This window comes from Vigna unguiculata, chromosome 11 (genome assembly GCF_037176805.1).
Source record: "Vigna unguiculata cultivar grain cowpea cultivar isolate G323 ecotype 2 chromosome 11, ASM3717680v1, whole genome shotgun sequence".
In the NCBI taxonomy this organism is placed as follows: Eukaryota; Viridiplantae; Streptophyta; class Magnoliopsida; order Fabales; family Fabaceae; genus Vigna; species Vigna unguiculata.
This window is the reverse complement of record NC_140802.1, coordinates 8,215,362-8,239,245: the sequence shown is the minus strand read 5'-3', so window position 1 is coordinate 8,239,245 and position 23,884 is coordinate 8,215,362. Positions and strand designations below refer to the sequence as shown.

Here is a 23,884-nt window from a genome sequence, read left to right as displayed (position 1 = left end):
GTCCAGCTCGAGTGGGTCATCAAGTCTAACCAATCCGGTTGCGTAGTTGGGTCTGCCCAACCCATCTGGGTTGTCGAGCATGTGTCCAAACTTATCATGAACTCAAAACATAATTAAGCGTAAAATAAATATTGTTAAAATTAAATTTTATCTCACAATAAATTCAATTTTTTTTCCAAACAAGAAATTGAAATGTAAGGTATTTTAATTCCCTTATCCAAACAAGTTATTTAAAAAATGAATGGAATTTAATTACAAGTAATTCAAATACAAAGCATTTCAATTTCTAAACATTATCGAAATGCTCCATCCAAACACAAGGTTAGACTAATTTAGTCCATCATCTTTGAAAATACGTGTATTTAGTCATTTTAACCAAATTTTGTTAAATTTATTTGACGTTTTAAACGCGTTTCTAAAATTAACATCGAAGCGAAAATAAGTTAAACGATGTAAACAACTCAGATACTATCATGAAATACTAAATTCATCCATTAATTAAAGATGAGAGACTAAAATAGTCAAAAATTTCAAGGAGGGACTAATTTCAGTTTTCCCTCAAAGTTAAGAAACAAAAACATATTTAACCCTTATGATTTAAATACAGTTTATCCTTTTTTTTATTATTATTACTTATTACTTTTCTCTTTCTTAAATAGTGATGTTTCAGGTGGAAATCTATGATGAGTACATGTACTAATTTGATGACACCTATAAATTTTTGCAACGATTTTACTACCCATATTGTTTATCTATATAATAAGATGGTTTGTCATCTGTTTAAAATATAAACCTATTTATAAATTAGATTAGTAGGAGACATCTCTTAACCTCGTACTATATATATTTTCATAAGAATAATTGTGCACCATTTAATTGAGAAGGCTTAATTTAATTAGAAGAGTCTATTAAGTTACAATATTTATTTATTACCAAATTTCATCAATTAATTAATATTTTCATAAATTAATAATATAAAATGATTAATATATTAAATTTTGTATTTTTTAATAAGTGATAAATTAAAGAAGAGAAAACCAAAAAGTTTGTTGAAAGTAGGATTTGGAAACTTTGATATTTTTATTACATTAAGTTTGAGTTATAATTAATTTGAATGTTTAGAGTGTTTAAAGTGATTATTTTAGTTTTGATATGAATTAAGTGTAGAGGGTTTCTTTTCCGAAGTTTTGAGTCTGGTTAAGTTTCATTCTAAATAAATTGAATTGTTTTTTTAATTTGTTAAAATATTGTCATAAACTTGTTGGACTTCCAAAGAAGAATATGTTAATTGATTACAAATTGTAAAATTAGAAAACCTTTAGACATTTCATACCTTAATGTCACTTTAATTAAATAAATATAGTTTTGATCTATTAAAACTACTTAAAATTGATACTATAATATACACCATCATATCGTTATAACATATAAAAATAGTAAAAAAAGAAGAAAAAATAATTTTGTATATCTTCACCTTCACAATATGAGCTGTATTCAGTTTCCAATAACTCTAATTATATAAATTCACTTACTTTCAAGTTTTACAATATTCATACGATAGAAAAAAAAAACCACATAGAAACAAAATATCTTGAACCTTAGGAAGTTTTTTACAACCACACACACCAAGATCTTGTATAGTACATTTTTTTAACCACTAGTTGTGAAATTCTATTATAGAAAAAAAATTTTGATCACCCTAATCAAGAAAAAAAATACATTAAAAAAACTTAAGAAATAAAATCACTTTGACAAGCTTTAAACGAAAATAAGAAATGATGATTTTCAATGTTATTATTTGCTTAATTCACATCTCAATAGATCCTAACTATTAATATTTTAAGTAACTTTAATAGATTAAAACATCAGTTTAAATCAATTATAACAATTACTCAGACAACGTAAATGTTTTATATGGATTAAAGTTTTTTTTTTTTTTATAAACTAACATGTTCTTTTAAGTCCAACAAATTAATAAGTATATTTAACTAAATTAAAAATATTTTTAATTCTTTAAACAAAACTTTAAAATTTTAAAGAAACTGCAAATGGATGAGCAAAGCTCTAGGATTGAACTTCAACAAGTATCTGCAAATATGTTTTCTTGACAGAAAATATGACTACAGATGAAAATTCAAGTGTTTTGATTCATTTTTAACGTAAATGTTCCATGCATTCATAGTGCACCAAGAAAACAACTTGTCTTGAAGAAAGCTTTTCGTCACCAATTTTGTGTCTGACTTTGTTCTCGAAAAAATCAATGGCCACTTTTAATTCTTACGTCAAAATAATATTTTTATGGACCCACTATCTCATTTATGTAGTTGGAAAATGTAATTATTTTTTATAAAATAATACTAATAATTAAATGCACAAAATAAATTAGAAAACAACTTTTAGGATATATATATATATATATATTAATTGAATTTAAATAATAAAATGTAATAGTTTTTCATTTATTTTACTTTTCCATATAAAGATACTATTAATTTGAATATTATTATAAAGATGATTTACTTTAGTTTAGAGTACATATATACACGGACCTATTTGTAATATAATAATTAATTAACAATAAAATTTTCCAGCCACATAATTGAGATAGTGGGTGTTCATATTTGTGTATATAAGTTTAATGTCCTCATATTTGTGTATATAAGTTTAATCTAATAGGTTAAAACTTCACACTTTCTTTGGCGCCTTTTTCTTTTTCTTCTTTCTTTGTTTCTTTTACACACCCTCAGAATTTAATATAATTTAGAGAGTTAAGGAATATATGTATTAAGTGTTCTTTTTAATATGTAATAGTAAAATACATTACCAAACGATAAAAATATATTGCTTATGAGTTGAGAAAATGACAAAATCTGAAATTATTTCAAGGAATAATCAAAATAATTAACTTAATAGCACAAACGAAATATGAGATAAATATCTTTTGTTGGATTAAACTATAAAATTTAATCTCACAAAGTTAGGTAGAAAGGGTAATACAAATTAAAAGGTATGTGGGTTGTTATAGTATGGTCTATTTGGATACATAGGAATAACATCATATTTAGAAGTAAGGTAAAAGATGTTGAGGAGATCTTTAATCTAGCTCAAGTTAAGACATGGACTTGGATTACTAATAAAGTTCCTAAAACAAGTTTCTTTTACTCGGATTGGTGTTTATGTTCGATTACATGCATAAAATTTGTAGGTCTTTAATTAATCTAGTGGGTCTAAGTATACATAGATATGAAAGCATTATGGATGTTTGGTCTATAAGGAAAATAAAAAGAATCCCACATCAAGGAAAGACATGGAACCTCACATCTTTTTCTATAATATGGAGAAACTAGGTCATTTTGGTAGCTAAAATTTAGGTAGCTAATTTTTAGTGATAATTTTCTTTGGTAGCCAAAATCATAGTAGTTAATTTTAAAGACCAATTTAGTGATCAATTATAATTTTTTGTTCATAATAGTGACTATTTTAGTAACCAATAATTTTTTACTTTGTGAATTGATATCAAAAATGTTAATAACACTCCTCCTACATGCTTTATACCTGCAAAAAGAAATGAAGAATTGCTATCTCCAACTCTTGCCATTTTTATGAAAAAATCGTCCAGATGTATTTTTAGTAAGAGAAACATGACATAATCTCCACAGAGGAAGACATTTTTCACATCCATAATGTTATTCCATTCAAAATGAACGGGTAGAGCAAGAACAAATCAAACTATATTCATCTTTTGTAAAGAAAAAAAAGTTTATCATAATCAACATAAGTTTGAGAATATCCATTTTTAACCAATGTATCTTTGTACTTGTCTATTGATTCATCTGCCTTTCGTTTCATTATAAATATTCATATGCACCCTACTGTCTTCCTGTCTCTTGTTTGTCAACAATCTACCACGCTGAGTAATATATCCATTTTTTTCTTGTATACGGAATAAGTAAAAAACTTTACAAATTAATTGAATTATGTTTAGTTCATTTGAGTTTTGTTGGAAAATTGAATGTAATAACTATACGATTACATGTTATGACTTTATATTGTTTGTCTGTTATTTGAAAATTTTAAAATAACAACTAAAATAAATAAATTTTCCTTAGAAATAACAGAGGAGAAAGAAGTAACATTTATTTTGCGATTATTATTCATAGGCTCTTCTTTTGCTCACCTCTACAATTACTTACCGAAACTGTTCTGAAGAAGTTGACTAGCAAAGATATTAATGGAGCATCGGTAATCTGAACAAAATTTATTCAGCCAGAGCTAATGAGACAAACATGTAGTTTCTTGCTTCGTCGTATCTCCGAATTTACACACAGGTTAATTGACAGCGTATTATATTTAATACATGTCCGATTTAATTTTATTACTTAATCAATTTAACGGTTGAACAGTAAAGAAGAATGAAAGACATGCAAGGTCAAAATAAGTACAGAAATGACAGAAACTGATTCATGTTCATTCAATACACATGGAAATATAATATTTGAGTCTGATCTGAATGTTTACAAATGGCTGCCATGCAAAAGGGTAAGATTCATCGTTCCAAGGCTTCTGCTATGCAACACACTGAATGCTGCTGATATGTATCAGAGGGATCACGATGTATGTTGCCCGGATTAGGGAACAGAAACGGGTACGGATGCGACACGAATAAGGACATAAGCTAAATTGAAAAAAATATAGAACACGGGACATGTTAAGTTTTAAATTATCTACTAACACATTGTCAATTACTATAAAAATGAAGCTAATCTATCTATCTATTATTGAATATGTAAAAAATAGTGATAATATAAGATTTGTTTCTTATTTTAATTGTCAAAAAAATCATATGAAAGATAAAAAAATATCTTTCAAACTGGACATAGTGTCTCCTACAAATATCGTACGGGTGTCGGTGTCCGATACATATCGGACACCGGACACACTATTTATGAAACGTGTTAGAGCATCATAGACCAGGATCAATCACAGATATCATCACCTACTAAGCGTTACAAACAAAGTTTGTTCTAATTTGATGTGAAAATTCTGATGATAAGCCTTCTTTGTGAGACAAGTTGGAGCCTTCTTTCTGGTGTACTATAAATACATGCAAACTTTACGTAAAACAATCAAAACACTTAGAATTTGATCGTTATTCATAGAGAAACCTCTCAAGAAAACAGATCTTGCAGATACACATTTTGTTCAAGTTCAATCCTAGAGGTTTGTTATTAATTCCATCTTAGTTCTGTGAATTTACTTCTCACTGCTTTAGTCTATGCTTCTCTTGTCTTGCAAATTGAATCATTTACTTCCTCACTGAAAATTAGCTTTTGCAGATAATGAATTTTTCATCTATAATGGCATTGGTTCACTACAACGGTCACATCATGAGAGACCAAAACATGTGTTCAATATATGTGAGTGAAATTAGTAGCTATGTTCGACTCAATAACTACATGACGCTGTCGTTTCTTAAGCGAACAATTTTAAATTTATTCACAGTTTCCGATGGCAAATCATACACGGTTGATTTGTGTTACCGTTATCCAGTGACAATGAATAATGAGTTCAAGATTTGTTATCGTTCCATGAGGATTGAAGATGACAATGATGTACGAAGTGTGATTGCTTATGCAAAAAAATACGAAGCTGATGTGCAGTTTGAAATCATGGCGTTTATTCGAGAATATAATAACGAGGCACCAACCAATATGATTTGGGAGCTCATGGAAAATCAGCTAAACGATTTCTTGAATATAGAGTGATCCTGTGAATTTCATATACTTTTTTTTTGTTTAATTTCTATTGTATTTTTTGTTCAGTTTCAAGATATGTTCATCATGTTCCTCTGATTTCTGAAATTTCATTCAGCCAGGTATCATAAAAAGTTACAGATTCATAGTCTTTCTCTTTCTATCATTTAATTGAGATAAATTATGAAAAAAAAAAACGACAAATTCATAGTGAGACAATTTTTAAGGTGGTCCTCCGCTTAGCCGTGATGCATGGCGAGGGTTGGTGGCAGCAAAAACGTTAATTGGGATTCATACAAGTATGTCAGAGCAGCATCATCGGTGGATTCCTTCTTTGTCAGATCAAATACATGCATTGGTAAAACTTTAATCCAAGCATCGAAGGCTGAGTGAATTATTAGAAACCACAAAAAAATTGACGAAATGTTTGGCCAATGTAATTCACTTCCTTCTGACAGATAGTTTAATTCTTGGCTTTTTATTTTCAGAAATTTTCTCTTAAAGCAGTAATATCGCAGTTTACCAAAGTCTTGTGTTTTGTAACTTACTTCACCATCTCAATGCTACATTAATGTGTTCACGTTAATCTATTTAACATTTTAAACCACTTGCATGTTGAAATGAAACTTTGATTACCAAAGTAAATGCATATTTGAATACATTAATGCGTTCATGTTAATCTGTTTCACACTTTAAACTACTTGCATGTTCAAATGGAACTTTTGCTGAGTAAAGTAAATGCATGTTTGAATACACGTTGCATCATCCACGAAGCATAAATTCAGTAACTTTTATGAGTCAAAGACAGTTTTCCTTTTCTTTTTCCATCCATGCATTACTTTTCTCTGTCTTAGATAAATGATGTTTCAAAGTTCAATGTTTACGATGGTCAAAATATGATTTTGCTAACAATGTTAATTTTTGATATCTGTGTAATGAGATGTAATCTATTTAGCTTAAAGTATAAACCTAATTATAAAAGAGATTAGTTGGAGATATATTTTCCATACTATTCTATATATTTTCAAACCAACAGTTGAAGAACCATCATTCAATTGAAAGAAACCAATGTTAATTTGTTTAGATGAATTAATTTTCCTAGCTTTAGTGCAAGGTCTTTTGTTAGTGTGTTTTAGTATTTGTTTTTCCTACGTTCTAGATGTGTGGTTTATTTAACCGCATATTATATTACATGGACGTGTTTTATTTAAAAACAATATAAATTATCGACCATTGAATTGAAAGTATCCATGACAAATTCATATTAAATTTTACAATATGATAGGAGAGTATTGAATCATAATAATGAATCGGTATGGTAGATAGAGATCTAAAGAAATTAACCGAGGGAATTATGAAGGGTGGCTTGATAAAAGTATATATTGGCAAATAAGTAATGGAAACAAATTCAGATTTTAGAAGGATAATGGAACGGAGATATCCTACCTAAAGAAAAATTCCTTAGGTTATACAAAATATTTTAGCCAAGGTGTTAGATAATAAAAAATGTTGGGATGAATTTCAATGGATTCCAATGTGACACTATAAGAAAAGCATCGATTAAAAATCAGTTTGAAAAACAAAAAATAGTTAGTTACTATAATAGTCAATTTAGATACCAATTTACAAAATTTAAAATTATTGATTATTAAAATAGTTACTATTATAAATAAAAAATTATAATTAGTCATTAATTAGTTAAAGACAAATTTAGAAATTAAGTCATTTTGGTAAGATCTAAGTAATTAATTTTAAGTGACCAATTTCCTTTGTAGCTAAAACTATGGTAACTCATTTTAAAAACCAATTTAGTGACCAATCATACTTTTTTACTTATAATAATAACTATTTTAGTAATTAATAATTTTTTGTTTTGTAAATTAGTCACTATAGTTACTAATAATTATTAGCCACTAAAATTGGTCAATGTTTAGAAGGTTTTTTTTGTAGTGACTATATATAGATAGAATTTCATTCTGAATCTATGGTAAATAGACAAATTTGCATTCATGTTCCCACCCGATCAATCTACTAATATAAAGTATAAGAAACGAGTCCACCACTAATCTGAATAAGAGAGCCTAATATTTGTTAAAGGCACAAAGACTATAAACACATGTTAGACACAAATACTAATCAAAGTATGAAAAAATGCTTAGGATTTCTATACATTATCCAAGATTATGATTTAAGTGGGGCTAGAGAGATCACTTCGTTAGCATCAACCCTTGTGTACTTAGTACATTGAGTTTCATGGATGTTTTAATTAATTTGAGAGTGTAGTTTGGTCTTATTTTATGTTATGTTGTTCTTTCCGCCTATTCTTTACAGCTACTGGCATTAACGAGAGTTGATAATCATTTTAATTAATTCAATATTTTTTTTTAATATTATCATGTATTGCATTGTTAGATGCATTATTTATTCAAGGTTTTACATGTATGATTTCATATAATGGTTAGATTTCATGATTAATTAAGCTTTAATCAGGTAGGATTTAATAATTAATTGAATCCATTTTATGTTACTAATGAATTGTATTTGTAATTTTGAAAATCTTATAAGGATAAATACTAATGTAATGAAAAGTTCATAAGTATATTTTACAAAATTAGACAAATCATTTGTCATCGAACTCAAATGATTATGAAATTCTACATAGTTAGGTTTAATTAATCATGATATCAATTTAATTTGTGAATCTAAATACATCAAACATAGTAGATCAATAAACATAATGCATGTAGCCATTAATGAAATAAACATAATGCATAGTAGATTAACAAGGTGATAGTCTTTAATATTTAAGTTACTGTTAGAATGTAATTTTTGACACCAACTTTATTTAAACATCATCTAAGAACACATCCTTCTCAAGATTTGATCTGAAATTTGATGCAACACGGTTGTTCTTTCTAGTTTTAAACAATTATAGTTTTTTCAAAGAATCAACGTTAACAACAAAGGCAAATGATTTGAGTTTGCGATGATGAATTAGAGTGAGTGAACGGTGTAGCATATGTATAACTTGAAGAATCTTCTATTGTTCATATTTCATTTAAACCTAATTTTCTTCTTCTTTTGATTTCGATTTTAGGACTGTCAAGTGATTTATGGTTTTTGGATACAGATGGCAGCCATACAATGTTCGTTACAGACTTCTAACATTTTATACATAAAAGACAAAGTGGACAGTCAAATACAACAGCTGTTAAAATATTTACCAACTATTAAAAGATAATAAACATCTTCCACAGGATTGGCAGAAAAATGAGGAAGAGTACACCAGAATAATAACAATGAAGACTAAGGATTTTGTTTTTATCGACAAAAACAAATTAAATTAATGAAATAATTGATTACCTCAACTGATATACATAACATAAAAAAAGAAAACAAAAAATATTAGCATGATTTTATTTTTTTTCATATTAAATCTATTGTGCATAAATCTTACATGTCGATACATACAAAACAATTTTAAACCATATTAAAAAAAATGGATTCAACATTCAAAATCTTAAGTCACTTTTGATCCAAGATTGACATGACAGTGATTTCTTTCATGTATCAAACCAATAGATACTTTATTTATACATGTTTCCTGAATCAAAAGCCATGCTCCAACATTCCTGAAAGCTAAAACATACATATTACACAACCTGTAACCAAACTACAAACAAATTCAAGATACTCCGGTTGAATTGAACCTACACATATTAATTGTTTTTTTGTATTTTTCTTATGAAAATGATAAAAGGCACAGGTTATATTAACATTTTTTCTGTCTCCGTGCATGGGTTCTGCCATTATGCAGATGGCTCTAAAAAGCTCTGGCAATGGCTTCCATGCAATGCCTATGAATCTGGCAATCAATTTGGCATTTATGTGTAAAAGTTTTTAAAAGTAGATGATGAATTTCAATTCTTAAAATTTCCCATATGTTTACGGATTAACGTTGCACCAAACAAACTATACCATAAATATTTTATTTCTGTATATATGTCCATGCATCACTGTATGTTATCTTAAAATTTAGCTAAAAAATATATATAACAAAGAGGAAGATACAAAAGATAAATAGAAATCATATCCAGGTATTTATAAAATCCTGTATACATTTAGACATTTGCAAAATCATATTTATTATTATTGTTCTAATTCTTCTTTAAATTTTATACATTTAGAAAAATAAATAAATGTAATATAAATTTATAATTTAATAAGTTGGAAATGGAATCATTTGCTTTGGTTGATGTTGATATTCTCTGAGAAAATTACAAGTTCTCTTTGATATTTGTTCAATATAATTACAGTCAATTGGGCAACCCAATGCTTCTTCTACCATCATTATACATGTTTCATTTGGATGTTAAAAACAAAATTTATACATATATAACAAAATTTGGGGAGGTCGAAATCCTATCATGTAAAACCAAGATTCTCCATCCCACATCACCATTTTACTTGTGATTAAGAAAATAAATAAATAAATTTATAGCATCAAGTCACTAGCCATTTTTTTAATCTAAAATTATAAACATAAATATTCTATTATTCAAAATATTTGGATATTACGCATTGATTGTGACTGGAACAGTTCAAGATAAATGTCTTAATCCATTCTATAACTAACATGAAGAAGAGTTCAATTTATACAATAATAAACTGATTCATATTTCTTGAATAAATAAAAATAGCGTATCCAAAATTATCATTGTGTTTTCTAAACTTTTCAACTTGAAAGTGTTGAAAGTCTGAAATGCACAATAATGAATTTGGCTTCCATTTGTATTCAAGAAGGAAGAATCAATTTCTGCCATTACTGCATAACTTTTGAACCTTGCATGTTTGTTATAGAATGAACGAGGAGGACATTTATCTTGATCTCTTCCACTCACAATCAATACATAACATTCAAATATTTTGAATAACAAAATATTTATGTTTATAATTTTTAAAGAAAAAACATAAAATTGCCTAGTGACTAGCTATTAATTTGTTTATGTTTTTTTAATCACATGTAGAATGGATGTGGTATGCACTGGTTTCGATTTTCTGAGTGAGTGAGGCTTTTTAGGTCAAGACATTTATGTATGAATATAGAGTGACTATGACTTTTATGTATTCTTTTATTCAACCCAAATGTTTACGCAGTACAACCCTTTAAAGAAATTATTTATAAATTGAAAAAATAGAGTATATCCATTTCTCAACTGTGTTTATCCATTTCATTTACCATTATACCAAATATTCAAAACATAGCCTATGTTAAAAAGAAGAAACATCAGAAACGATAACAAAACTTTAAACGAAAAATGTGCCAAGTAAGGTTTTCTGATAAGAGAAACTATCAGTGGATTTTGTATGGTTGAACTTTAAACGAAAAATGTGCCAAGTAGTAGTAATTCTCTTCCTTCACAAAATTTCTGAAGAAATTTCGTTCAGACAGCCATCGTAAAAGGTTACAGATTCTTACTCTCTCTCTTTCTGATAAGAGAAACTAGCGGTGGATTTTGTATGGTTGAATCTCACAATTCAATTTGGCATTTTGCATAAAACCTTCGATGTGCATCCAGGAAGCATAGATTCAGTAACTTTTATGAGTCAAAGAAACTTTTCCTTTTCTTTTTCTAACCATGCATTTTACTTTTCTCTGTATGTTATCAAAGGTGAATAATGTTTACGATGGTCAAAATCTCATTTTCTTTTTCTTATCTGGATTGTGAGATGTGATCTATCTAATTAGCTCAAAGTATAAACCTAATCTCACATATTTTATATATTTTCAAAGGAACAATTGAGGGACCATTATTCAATAGAAAAAAACCAGCCAAGGTACGTATAATTTAATCGAAAGAGTATAATAACTTGCAATATTTTTTTATTATCAATATTCAGTAATTAACAAGTTAAATAATCAATATTCATAATACATTGGGTTGTCGTGTTAATATCACTATGATTAATAATATTATTAATTAATTTTACATATATAGAAACACACAGAGACTTCAGGGTACTAATTTATTTATTTACTTGTTATTTTAAAATTTTCAAATAACAGCCAAACAATATAAAGTGATAACATGTATTGGTTAAAACAGTGTTCAGAGTTATATTTAATTATTTAATTTACAATTTTCTTGCTATTATTATAAATACAGAAAAATAAAATACATATATGTATATCCAATAAATGTATACATAAAAGTCATAATTTAGTTGTTTTTCCATGTGCTCTCAAATTATATGAGATTCTGGCTTTCAGAAACAACTACTTGAAGATGACTTTCCTTTGAACGGAACTTCTAGTTCTCGGTTTTCAAGAAAAAAAAAAACATGTGGAAACACCGCATTTCTTTGTTGCCATTAATTTAAATCACTAAACTAATATAATTTAAACCACATCAAATTGCTTAGCACACATGCAGAACAAAATTTGTCTGTAATATTGTACTATAATATTTAATTATTATTAGTAGAGTTTATTGATAATTAAATATATAACAAACATTATTTTTTTTTAAATTTCATTTAACTAATTTAATTAATTATTTCCGTGACTGTACACATGTTAAGATTTATATAGCCGAATTCGAGGTTAACTTGCTCAATTATGATGCGGTTGTAAAATTTCTATCATTATTTAACTATCATACTTTTGTAGAGTAGTATGCATCATAAAATTAGTATAAAATAAATAAATAAATGTCTCAATAAAAAAATTATTAATTTAGCCAAATAAATGTTTCATACTAAATTGAATATTCATTAATATAATAAGATATATATAATGATAGAAAATAATATAATCAACTTAAATAAAATAATATGATAACTTGAAGAGATTATCTATTAATATTAATAAATTGACTGATTAATTATCTAAACTTCTATAAAAATAATTTTTAGTTTTTATAATATCTTTTGTAAAATAAATAATTAGTTTTGAAAACTATATAATAAAATAATTTATTATAATTATTGTTAGTTGAAGTATTAAATATCAATATTAAATATTTATTTATACTAAATAGGGATAAAAAATATAATAAACACCCGATCAAAATACTCTTCAACCTTGAGTCCACCAATTTTTCACTCTCCCACCCAACTAGGGATGTCAAAAAAATCCGTACCCGCGGGTATTCGCAGATAAATCCGCAACGAGTAGAAAACGGATATTAAAAATTGATACCCGCTACCCGTGAGTACGAATATTTTTTATACCCGCATGTTAACGGGGCGGGTACGGGTATCATAGTATCCGTACCCGTGGATACCCGTACCCGCTAAACTTACACATCTTGACATTCTCCTCTTTCCTTTCTTTGAGATTAGGCATATACATCAAACTTTATATAGACAATGACGTTTATGATATGCTTGTTGTCAAATGATGGAATCAAAATAAGAATACTTGTCATATGGCAATTGAGGTTTATTATTTGCTTATTTTGTTTATTTTTCAGGAACCAATAAGAGAAAGTGAGTTTGTTGATCAAAGCACTAATTAAAGAATATTCATTGTGTTGAACGTCATTTTATATTTACTTTTACAATTATTTGGGCTTGTATCAACTTGAGTTTATTTGAACTTTATTTAAAATTTATAACAGTGATGTATTTTATTTTATTTTATTTGAATTTATAATTAAATATTTGTTTTTTAAATAATTTTGCAAATACCCGCAGGTACCCGTAGATACCCGTGTATATGAAAAAAATAGACGGATACCCGCACAATGGATACCTGACGGATATGGATACGGATACGGGACAGATATTTATCCACTGGGTAGGGTACAAGAGAGCTACTACTCGTACCCTACCCACCGTTGACATCCCTAAACCCAACCAACTGAGAAACTGAATCAGGAAATGATAACCTAATGAAGAAATTCTAAGAAGCAACACATGTCAAAAATTATAACAATAGCAAAATCTAACCTAAAATCACAAGACCCAAAACATTTTCTTTCCCACTGCCCAGAAAATCATGTTCTACACTGCGTTGCATTACAATGTGTTATTACGATGCTCTAAGATTAATTAGGTTTTCTGCTTTCTTGGCATTTGGGATTTCCATCCACCAAGAAATAATTGCATTAAACCAGTTAAAAAGCAAAATAAAAGTTTTTGATAAAAATAAAAACAAAGAAATAACAGTGGTATAGATTTTAAGTTAATTTCCTTTAAATTCAAATTATTTACTGCTGTTGTATTTCACCGACCGATTTAACTTATACTTTTTATAAAACGTTAGAATTCTGTATCCAAAAACCATGAATCAGTTTCTGTAATTCATTCACACTAGGAAAGGACAATTATTTTTTGTTAATTGTTTCAAAAAGACAGTGTCCGGGACAGCAATGCATTGATGCTTTTGTTCCATGTCAATTTTGTCTTATTTGAAAGAAGGGTGTCAGAAAAACACAAAAAAAAATCTATATATTAAGTACAGTTATTAATATATATATATATATATATATATATATATATATATATATATATATATATATATATATATATTTTGATGAATGAAGTGAAAATAAATAAATAAATAAATAAGTAAATTGAGTATAGGAGAATGTTCGCCCTTTAATCCTTTATCAAATTGTTTTAATTAAATTAAATATCTCATCATCAAATTATTCATGTCTTATCATCGGTATATGCTTTAATATCAATAATTTTAAATTTATTATGAAACTTTTATTTGATTAATGTGATAATATATTTTTAGTAAGTAAATTTTTTTCACATTCTTCATTCACCCTGATGAATGATCGTGTACAACAAGTGTCAATAGAGATCAATTACTTTTCAAAATTATGGATATGAATTCACTTTTTAAAAGATTACATGTACGATGTGACATCCCTTTTAAATAGAATTATCTACTTAATAAAATCTCACATGATCATAATAATGAGAAGTAATTAGATGAACAGAAAACGATAGAGTGTATTTGATACAGTCATCCAAGAGTATTCAGGAAGATTGAAACTTAGGCATATCACAGTGCCTTAACTAAATGGAAATTTAAACGAGAGGGACATTAAAGCCATAACAACTACTATTAAGAGCCACAGATAACTGGTCCAAACTATGTAGCACCGCTACCACCAGCAGATCCACCTCCAGAGCTCTTTCCATCTGCTCCCACCGTAAGGTGATCATTGCAAAGTAAAGGAATCAAGACGAGAACATACACAACAAAGAGAGGGTGAGCTAGCGTAATTTAAAGTTAACATGGTATAGTAGATAAAGTACTTAAACAGTTCAAGCATTTTAACATAGTGTGTGCAGAGAAATCGTGTTATTGCAGACAAACAGGACACCATGACTCAATTATCCGGATACGTATACTAAGATCGGATTCACTGGACGCTTGCACTTGTGGTGGCCTCTACTGCTCTGCAGAGCCATTGCCAATGGGTTTCACCCTACCACGCACAAGGTTAGCCTTTAAGCGTCTGAGGCCATTATCCTGCCAGAGACTAGGGCCTCCCGCTACTCTCACCACTTGGGCCAGTTTGCTCTACTTGAGACTCACTGACCCTTTAGAGTTTCGGGATGCAATCCTTACTTGAATCCATATCTTAATATATACACTACACACCACCATGAGGTCTCCCACAAGACTCATGGAATTACGCCTATCACATACCAAATTCATGTTTGTTACCATATCAAACACCTTTATCTCAAAACATCCAATTCTCATGAAATGTTTCAACCAACCAAAAACCATGCGTTATTCATGTCAACATACCAACTTTTAGTTCAGAGGATTCAAGCAACCACATATAAAAGGAAGTATGTTATAGTAACACAAATATCAATAATATACTAATGATAAAAAAAAAAAAAAAACTCATTATTGACTCTTCTTTCAATAGGACATTATGTTCTACATTTTCATCTCACTTTCAACTCAAATCGAGAAAAAATGTCGTACAATTGTAATATGGAATTGCAAAAGTACGTAACACGAATATTAATTATTATATATTAATGATATAAAAAGATTTATTGCCTCTATATTTTTTATAGGACTTTATCTACTCCATCTTCATCACCACAAATTCAAACTACTGAATCTCAATAAGAGGTTGTGTCAAGCAATTCTAATATTGACTACAAAAATATGTTCATAAAAATTCAAACTTCACCATATAAAATAAATTATTGACTATTTTTTTTTATTGGGCTTCATTTTTTTATAGGATTTCATCTCCTCCTTGTGACGATAAAAAAAAATTCTATTCATTTAATTATTATTTTTTACAATATACTTATAAAATTTAAAGGCAAAATTATACAATGATATCTAATTATACTTAAAATATTCACATATATATATTTATATATACATATATATATATATATATATACATATATATATATATATATATATATATAAATAAATATATATATATATATATCTATATATATATATTTACAGTACTGTATGCATCTTATATCTATATCGTTTAGTACATCTTAATTTCCTACATTAGAAGGGGAAAAGTATTATTTATTTACAGTTTTTCCCTCATATACTGGCTTTCAAACAGGTGGAGGGAAAAAGTTATGGATAGGGTTCACTTGGACGGTTGGGGGTAAATAAAAGGTAACTTCGATTTGTCCTTCTATGACAATCGACGCATTCAGAGCAGAGAGAAAAGTAATTGTAGAGTTTCTCGTTCCCTGAAATGTTACAGAATTATTCACTGCATTGGTTTGTCATGCATTTCCCGGAAAAATAGCAACAATGTCGGCGAAGAAGGGATCAGGCATGTTCGGAGCAGCCATCTATGATAATGTTATAAAATTTTTTTTTCACACACAATCATAAATAGGGAAGTGAGACAAATATCACAAAAAAAAATAATACAACATATCATAATAAAATAAAATGAAATGAAAATTCTCCCAATCCATAAAACTAAATTTTTATTATACTTTTATAAAGATATTGATTAATTTTGTAGAGACTAGTTAGGATAAATGAGCTCATGGCCAACAAAGTAACTCAAGAACATCTCATCTTGAGTAATAATAACTCGTTTAAATCCCCAAGGTTATACCTCCAACTACAATAATCAAATCTTTATTTATCATAAATTTTATTTCAATATTTAAACCATATAATTATATAAATAAATAAATAGGATCAATGCATAATTAAAAAAATATAAATAAATAAAAAGAACCAGTACATAATTGGAGATAATATACATAAGTAAATGAGAGTAAATATAAATTGGATAAATAGGATTAGTGCACAACTAGAGATGAATATAAATAAAAAAAATAGGAACGAGAACTAAATATAAATTAGAATGAGGTTAAGAACACCTCACTTAAGGTAAATATAGAGATAAAAATAATTATGAACAGATACAAAAATAATCAAAATAAAAAGATAAAATGATAGATGTCTTCTCCCCTTACCTTAATTATTGTGAAAAATGCACCAAGGTGATATGTGGATTTGTTTGCTACTACGCTCTCACTCTCTGTTATTTTCCTCTCTTCTCTTTTTGTTCACTACACCTTCACCTGTATCTTTTCCACTCCTGCCTTCCAACATCTCTTTGCTATTTATAGTGGTGGTGTAATGATTACTTAGTTTCAATTCGACTAAGTATTTAATGGTGTAGTTCTTATTAGGTTAGTTATATATTATTTTTAGAAGATATTTTATCTTCTTTTATCATTTCAATACGTCATTCAGCCTGGTGTAACTAATGGTATTATCTGGTCATTAACATATATTTATCATATACATATATTCTATAGTTATATTATATTATTATTATTTTATTTACTTATTAACTAACCCGCACCAGTGCAAGAAAGGGCTTTGGCATCGGTTATTTTTCATATTTTGCATCGGTTCCCTGACCGAAGCATATTGGGGCGAGGCTAAAGGAGGATCGCTTTTGGCCTCGGTTGTGAATTGAAGCCATAGAGCGCTCTTCTGCCTCGGTTCGAGGGCACCCAAGGCCATAGAGCACTAGCTTTCTATTTCAGTTCAAGCCTAACCGAAGCCATATGTGCAACTTATTTTTAATTTTTTAAAAAATTCGCTCACCTTTTGGCCTCGGTTTTCGTTTGACCCGAGGCCATACGTTGGCTTTTTGCCTCGGTTCTGGTAAGAACCAAGGCCTAATATGTTGTTTTTTTTAATGCAGTTTCTGTTTTGGTGTTATTCCCACATTTAAACCTGCAAATTTTGTTCAGCATCCAGCACAGACCAGAACAAAATATTTTATAACACATCCACAATTCAAATTCATTTAAAAGACAATTACAAATCATTTACAATCCTGATACATGTCCTAATCAATACTATTGTACATTTCAATTATATATTTGGCACATGCTATCCTACCAAACTTTATGGACTTTGCAGGAATTGTGGCAGGACTCTTGAATGTCTACAAAATAATAGATTAAGTTATGTTAGTATATAAAAAGGAAATATTGCAAAGTATTCGTTTTAATTCAAATATATATTACCGTTTCACAATTTGTTGTAATACGAACACGCACAATGGTTGTCATCCATTGCATTATATAGTAACCGCACTCATATGAGTCAGTTTGTCTATTACACTACATTATATCAACAACGTTACAATTAATTAAGGAAGAAAATCAAGCAAACAATTATAAAGATATGGATAGAAATATCAAACCTGGAGAGAACACCATACAAGACATTTTGGGATTGTCTCAAAAGTCATATATTAACAAGGTATTAGAGAGATTCAGAATGGATAAATACTCTGCTGAAATAGTTCCAATTCAGAAAGGGGATAAGTTTAGTCAAATGCAATGTCCTAAGAATGATTTGGACTGAAAGGCCATGGAGTTAATTCCTTATGCATCAGTGGTTGGGAGTTTGATGTATGCTCAAACTTGTACTCAGCCGGATATCAGTTTTGCTGTTGGTATGTTGGGCGATATCAAAGTAATCCTGGTATGGACCATTGGAAAGCTGCAAAGAAAGTTCTTAGGTACTTACAAGGCACCAAGAACTATATGCTCACCTACAGGAAGTTAGATCATCTTGAAGTGATTGGTTACTCGGATTCAGACTATGTAGGATGTGTGGATTCAAGAAAATCCACATTTGGATATGTTTATCTATTGGTTGGAGGAGCAATTTCTTGGAAAAGTGCAAAACAATTAGTTATTGCTACTTCCACCATGGAGGCTGAATTTGTAGCATGCTTTGAGGCTACTGTTCATGCTTTGTGGTTGCGGAATTTTGTCTTAAGGCTTGGTATTGTTGACAGTATTGCTAGACCATTAAGGATTTATTGTGACAATCACTAGTGCAGTAGGGGCTTTTGGCCCCGGTTGTTTTTGATATTCTGCCCCGGTTCTAGAACCGAGGCATATTGGGGTGAGGCAAAAAAGGGTGGTTTTTGGCCTCGGGTGTCAACCGAAGCCATATGGGGTACTTTTTTGTCTCGGTTCTCTGAGGACCCGAAGCCATAGGGGTACTTTGCTCGTACCACCATTAGCACTGCTACGCTCATCCTCGCCATCGAGATCGTCAACAAACGCTGTCGCGACCAGACCTTCACCAGCACTGAACGAGCAACCCACCGTGACGCTCAGACCCATGCTATCACTACACGGTCTGAATGCGACAACGACAAACCACCATGAACCAGTAGAGCCAAGAGATATAGAGATCCAGCACCTCCACCGTTGTTCGAAGCAGAACTTCAAGCCACTGTTGCGGGCAACCCTACCATTGTGTCGCCATCACCACCACAAACAAAGGAAGAGACTGACCACCAAATCACGCCTTTGCCGTGAGCCGCGAGCACGCCTCCTTCGCCAATGACGAACCAAACACCACCACACGAGAAAACAAAGACGAGAATGCCTCCACCGTGCGCAAAGTGTTCGCTCAGGGACGAAGATGAACAGTGCGAAGTCGCGAATTTGGGAACCTAAATAGGGCATATGGCCTCGGTTCAATTAATAACCGAGGCCTAAAGTCCCTTTATGGCCTCGGTTAATAAAGACCCGAAGCCAAATGTGACGGCGCTGGTGACATTTTTGAAATTAGGGTTACTGGCTGACTTATAGGCCTCGGTTCTTTTTTAACCGAGGCCAAAAACCTCTTCATATTGCCTCGGTTCAAAAACACCCGAAGCCAAAAGTGTTGACGCTGATGGCATGTTTGAAATTTTGGTTACTGGGCTGCCTTATAGGCTTCGGTTCTTTTGCAACCGAGGTCTAAAACCTCTTACTGCACCGATTTTGCACACACCCGAGGCAATATAGTTGGACGAAATTACAAAAATGCCACCGCCTCCTTATAGGCTTCGATTCTGCTATAACCGAGGCCTATAAGGCGAAGTAAAATGTCAAATCTGCACTAGTGAATTCCGCAACTGTTTTCTTCTCTAAGAATGATAAATACTCGAAAGGTGCAAAACATATGGATTTGAAGTACTTATCAGTCAAAGAAGAAGTGCAAAAACACAGAGTGTTAATTGAGCATATTAGTACAAATTTAATGATAGCGGATCCATTAACTAAAGGCTTACCACCCAAAACATTTATTGGTCATGTTGAAAGGATGGGTGTTATGGACAAGTCCTTGTTATGAATGTAATATGGTATATATACATTATTGCAATAATGCTCTCTTTGTTTGACACTTGTGAATTCAATTATAGTTATGTTTCTGTTCATTTATTTGTCATTCACAATTAAAAGTATACATTATTGTTTTGTTTATGTGAAATGACAGGATGTATCTTTGAAAAGAAAATAAAGATACATATTATGGTATAATTAAAGTGAAATTGAGTTAGATGATTTGTGATACATGGAAGGAACCATGTTGTTGAATAGCTTGCAACCGCCAGGGTCCATCATCCAATTCAATATTAAAGAAAGTTGACTTGATAATTCCAATGAATGGTGCGTACTTAAAGTTTAGTATTGGATCTTCAAGTCATCACATGAACCAAGTGGGAGAATGTTAAATAATATATTAATTTAATATGTGGTTCATGTAATTTAAAAAATAACTTTAATGTAAAGATTCTAATGTGATGATTATTAGAATATAAGTTATTAAAGTTATGGGGATTAATTCCCTCACTTCTCACTTCATAGGGGTATTATAGTATTTTATTAATGTTTTAAAATACTAGAACAAAAGTATGACAGTTTTTTCTAAGAAGTGACAGAGTTTTTTACGTTTCAAAGAGAATGTAAAGGAAAGTGACTTTGACTGGAGAATACTTTCTACTTGACAATTTTATATCATCAAGAAGCCATTAAAGAGAAGTAAGAGAAGTGAAAACATTGATTAAGGAAACTTTGCAATGGATCCAGGTAAGTTCTTAAACTCTTTTAATAATATAATTGTGAGAATCATAATTCCTGAACGTTCCTCTTCTATAATAGAGTAGTTTCTTATATTGATTACAAAATGGAAACTACATAAATTAATTTACAAGATTAACTGTTGATAAAAAAAAAGAAACAGAGATAGACGATTTTATAAAAAGTTTGTAAAAATAACTATCAATTTTTAAAGATTTAATAAATAATTATGTTTTAAAAGATAAAATTAGAATTTTGAAATGTGACAAAAAGAAAATGTCTTCGTATATTATATTGTTATAGATTAATAATATGTTATGATAATTTTTTTTATGAAGGATCGCAAGTAGGAATGACAACGGGTCGGGTCGGACACGGATAGTGCCTACCCGCAATCCGACCCGCAAAAAAAATCTGCCCGCTACCCGCCTATTTACCCGCTGGGTATCCGCTTAAAAAATACTCGTGAATATTTTAAAAATATTCGCGGGTACCCGTGGATACTCGATACCCGCAAATATTTTAAAAAATATATATTTTATAAATTTTTTAATATAAAATTATAAAAATATAAATTAAATTAAATTAAATTATAATTATAATTATAATTAAATTTGACATAATAAAATATACTATTAATTTTAATTTTAATTAAATTTAACTTAATAAAATATAAATTAAATTTTAATTTTTTGTGGGTAACGGATACCCACGGATACGGATAATATGATATCCGTACCCGATTCATTTATAAGCGGGTATTAAAATAACCGCTACATGTGGATAATAAATACCCACAGGTAATAATTATCCACCGCAGATTTTATCCGCGAATATCCGCAAATGCAGATATTTTTGCCATCCCTAACTGCAAGTAATTCTGATAGAGTACCGCCTCCACCAGATACCGAAACTCAGAACGAATTTCAAAATTCCGATATAATAATTGAAACGTATGTTCTTGTTTATAACTTAATAACTTCGTACAACTATATTATTATATAAAACAAATTACTAACTCTTTTATATAACTACTAATAAATTATATTTTAGTTTAATTAATTTTAATTGCTATTTTAATAATTAATAATTTTAAATTCAAATAAATTACTCTTTTGATTTTTATTAGTAATACATTTTTTATTTTAATATACTCTTTACTTTGTTAATTTTTTGTAAGAAGTACTGGAAGTGATTCTGACAAAGTAACGCCTCCACCAGATACTAAAACTCTGAACGAAATTATTAGCTATAACTTTGATAACTTTATATAACTATTATTGTTTATGTTATAGTATTATTTTCGAAAGTATCTACTATAAAAGAATACCTAGACTTCAAATCAATGATTGTGATAATATAGAATTGCAAAAGTATGTAACACGAATATTAATTATATATCAATGATATAAAAAGAATTATTGCTTTTTCTTATGGAACTTCGTCTACTCCATCTCCATTACAAGAATGTTATATATTAGCATCGAAAGAAAAGTAGGTGTCCCTCCATTTTCATTTCACTAAAATTAGAAAATGTTAAATCATTCTAGAGGTCTCCATTTTTGTAGCAAAATCTCAAGTAGGTGTCCCTCCATTTTCATTTCACTCAATTGAGTTTCTATTTTTGAAAATTCGTTGTAATAAGTTCCTTTCCGTTAGTTGTACAATAACAGTGTTAATTATGTGCCACGTGTCAGCACGTGATTTTTTAAAATTTTTAAAATTTTAAATTTTTTTTATAAATTGAATTGAATTGAATTGTTTTATTCTAAATAAATTGAATTGTTTTTTTAATTTGTTAAAATATTGTCATAAACTTGTTGGGCTTCTAAAAAAGAACATGTTAATTGATTTGATATTCTAAATAAAAACTTAACCGAAGACTCAAAATTCGGAAAAGAAACCCTCTATACTAAAGACATATCAAAACTAAAATAATCACTTTAAACACTCTAAACATTCAAATTAATTATGACTCCAATTTAATGTAATAAAAATATCAAAGTTTTCAACCCTTATGTAAAAAAATTAATAATTTATTTGTTAATATGTTGTATTATAAATTGAATATTATAACGATTTTATCAAAGTTGAGATGGCCGAGTTGGTTTAAGGCGCCAGATTAAGGTTCTGGTCCGAAAGGGCGTGGGTTCAAATCCCACTCTCAACAAAAATTTCGTTTTTTTCCTCTTTAATTTATGACTTTAAAAAAAAAATTAATACATTTTAATATATCTGTTATTTAATTCACATGAAATCTTTTCTTTTAAATTGAATAATAGTATAATATTTTGCCCCTCTTTATTGTAATAATATTAATATGTCAACTATATTTCTTTTAATTAAATAAAGCTTTCTCAATTAAATGGTTCACAATTATTCTGATGAAAATATATATAATACGAGGTTAATAAAGTATTACTCGTAATTTAATTTAATGCTAAAAGTTTAGTAATTTTTTTATCAACAAAAAATAAAATGAATTAAATAGATGTAATATTCAGCTTGATAAAAGACCATCCAAAACCAAATTAAATAGAGCTAAAAGTTTAGTTTATTGTGAAAACAAACTAACATAAAGAATGCAACCCATAAAGAAATACTATTTATTAACATTTATCATATGCAGATATTATTAACATTGTAATCTTCAAGTGCATAGGAAGCAAGTGTTTGAGACAATTAGTTTTAATATTATCTTTTTTTCATCACTCATTATTTTTTTTTTGTCTTAGATAGTGATGTTTTAA

General features: G+C 29.1%; 1 non-coding gene and 1 pseudogene across 1 annotated transcript; both read left to right on the top strand.

Moving 5' to 3' along the window:
* Positions 1–18,755: 18,755 nt before the first annotated feature.
* On the top strand, positions 18,756–19,112 carry LOC146880951 (secreted RxLR effector protein 161 pseudogene; annotated as a pseudogene).
* A 4,111-nt stretch (positions 19,113–23,223) lies between these two features.
* Positions 23,224–23,304, top strand: TRNAL-AAG (transfer RNA leucine (anticodon AAG)). The gene has a single exon. It is a non-coding gene; the product is annotated as a tRNA-Leu (tRNA).
* Positions 23,305–23,884: the final 580 nt, after the last annotated feature.